Source organism: Morus notabilis, unplaced genomic scaffold, assembly GCF_000414095.1.
Source record: "Morus notabilis unplaced genomic scaffold, ASM41409v2 Scaffold1412, whole genome shotgun sequence".
NCBI classification, from domain to species: Eukaryota; Viridiplantae; Streptophyta; class Magnoliopsida; order Rosales; family Moraceae; genus Morus; species Morus notabilis.
This window is the reverse complement of record NW_010362216.1, coordinates 178,828-182,046: the sequence shown is the minus strand read 5'-3', so window position 1 is coordinate 182,046 and position 3,219 is coordinate 178,828.

Sequence of the window (3,219 nt, the reverse complement as noted above, 5' to 3'; positions counted from 1 at the left end):
AGTGGTGCACAGTAGCTGGATATTTGCTACGGAGCAGCTGAGTTGTGCTGCTGTTGGAATCAAGTGAGGATTGTGGTCATCCTCGGGTATAAATGTAAGGAACTAAGAATTCTATAAACTTATGTAATATTCGGATTAACTAGACTGTGGTTGATGTCTGTTGTAATGATTATTTACATGTTCATGTATGTACGATACTGTATCACCTGTGGGGTGGAGCCCTGTGTGTCAGAGGCTCCGGATTCTGTAACTTATTTATATTTTAATGTAGTTAAGTGTGGGGCCCGGTTGGGAATCTGCTTTATTAATCACAACTCGAGCTCCACGTCACCCACCCCGTTGAGGGGCGTGACACTTATGTGGTTACTTCTCATTTTAAATTCTGATTTCATGTTTCTGATGCACTTTTTGTCTCCCGTTTATATAAATATACTACACCTAATACGTGGATGAGAAGATCAGCTCCTCTTGTTCATCTTGGCCGGATTATTGGCAATGATGAATCGTTTTTTTAATGCATATCAGTTTCGTTGTAGCGTTATCCTTCGATATTTAGGCATTTATAAGTTGCTGTTTTATTTATGCGGGCTATGATGGATTGAACCATGCCTTAAGTGTAGTGCTCCGAAACTGCCAAAAAGAATGTGATCCCTTACCTGTTACAATAAGGCCTGGTAGCATAACTGCCTTGCCTTAAGGGTAGTGCTCCAAAACTGATGATGACGCTTTTATACGAATTTCTGAGCCAAATGAGTTGAAATGTTTTGCTTTAATCATCCATTCTTCTTTGTCGTGGCATATTGCTCTTTCTTGCCGTGGGTGGTGGTCTTGATGTTATGTATTAGATGCCGCGAAGGAATGAAGAGGACGTGACTTTCTATTGGTCTGAGAAACAAAAACATGCGCTATTAATCCACCTTACGGATTACAATATGAACAACAGACGTCAACCAGTGGCAGTTGATTGGGAATAATGGGCCACCGAATTATCCCCTCTATTTTCTACTTCGATTCTTCCAGGCCGAGTGAAAGAGGCGAAGGAAAGACTGAAAAAGAAATTCAATGTTGAGCTTGCCCTTCGCACGAACACGGGTCTCATATGGGATCCCGTAAAAAATTGCCCAACATGCACGGAGGAATATTGGAATGACTTCTGCGAGGTTAGTACTTTTCTTATGTACTTCGGCATATCTGGTTTCCTAATAGAAGTTTGTAGCTATTGTTGAATTCCAAGTTACGTTGTAAACAGTCGCACAAATGGGCAAAGCGTGCATGCAAAGACCCATTAAAAAATTACGACCTCTACTACGAGGCCTTCACAAGTACACGTGCACGTAGTGCATTCGAATCACGGATTGAGGATACTGATGAGGAAAATGACACCTCCCAACTGCATATGGGGGAGGGTAACGTGGTTAGCGAAACCTCCCAAACAGTAAACACTGAGGAAGGTTTTGTCAGAACAATGCGCAACGCGCTAAACTCATCAGGACGCCCAATCAACATTGCCTCTTCGTCGTGGCCAATCTCGAAGCGACCAAGCAGAAGTGGGGTACAAATGATGGACCCAGAAGCAAATCTCCTTTTAAAAAGTATAGCCAATACTCTTGAAAGTCGCCAGTCTAGCAAAAGTACTAGTTCTGGTGCTACTCAGCCTAGTGCTACTCAACCTGGTGCTACTCAGCCTGGTGCGACGCCAACCTCAACCTTTGACCAATGCTGTGAAATCATAAGTGAGATGCTTATTGACGATGAACAGGTTGTATCTTTCAGTGAGTATTTAAATTGGAACCCAAATTGTCAGAACTTGTTCTTACGTTTGAAAGAAACTCAACGGCTTGTATACGTATTGAAAACATTGAAGGCCTTGTCGAATCAACCGACCCCACCTGCTAGACCAACGTATCCATTCTTTATGAACCCCGGGACACCATTTATGGGTTCCCACCCATTCCATATGCCACCACAGCAACAATTCTCACAACATCATGCACCTTTCCCCTACAACCCCCAAATTTAAACCCACCACCACCCAACTTTCAGCAAATGCCCCAGAATTTCCAACAAGCCCCTCCTAATTTCTAACAAGGCCCTCCTAATGTACAACACTCACCACAATACTACATGGGTAATCACTACCCAAACTTTTCAGGACCATTTGGTGGAGAAGGGAATGATGATCATGTGTAACCAGGGAAGACTTCATCGGTACTTATGTTGAGTTATCTGTAGCCATTTCGTTATGTTGCATTTTTTTATTCATGAACCCTCATTTATTTGTTTACTAGTAGCTTCTATATTGTGTTTCTTATTGTGAGTTTAGATTATTGTGACGTTATCTTGAACAAGTTAGAATTCGCCCCTACGGGCCTTATCCGAATTTCATTTCCCGTGTATAATGAATCTAGACGTTAATGACATTTATTTTCACATTATGAAACAAGTATTACTTTCAACACTTGTGAGTGGTATATTGTTGTCACATTATTTGTTGCATATTGGTATTGTATATCATATATCACTTACAGGGAGCATGTGGAGTGGCGGCCTATCAAACACTGGAAACACCCCTAATATGGGTGATGAGTATGACTCTGAAGATGACTACACACTTGGTGCCGCCGCAGTGGTCGTATGCTGCGCCGATTACTTGGAAAGACCACTTCCAACTCCAAGAAATAATAGCCATTATACAGGTCATCAGCGTCTAGGTGATTTGGTAGATGGACACGAACTCGTGATCTACAATAAGATAAGGATGGGAACTGATTGCTTTAAGAGGTTGAGTTGGTTACTCGAACAAAAGAATTTACTGAAGGGTACTAGAAATATGAGCGTCGATGAACAACGTATTATATTCCTAACAATTGTATGTCAAAGCGAAAGTAATAGGGAGACGTAACACCAATGACAGCATTCGGGTGCGACAATCTCAAAGTATTTTATGATTGTCCTGAATGCCATCTATCGTCTACTACATGATTTCATTATACCCCCGGACTTTAACTCTACCGATCTATTCATTGAAGCAAGTGGAAGCAAGTACAGACCTTGGTTTGATGTAAGTCAACTTGATTATGACCATTTTATGTTACAACACTTTGATTAATAAGTCGTGTAGTAATCTAGTTTTAAATCGCAGAACTGTGTTGGTGTGCTCGATGGGATGCACGTTCCTTGTGTCCCGCCACCCGAGAATGCCGAGGTATGGAGAAATAG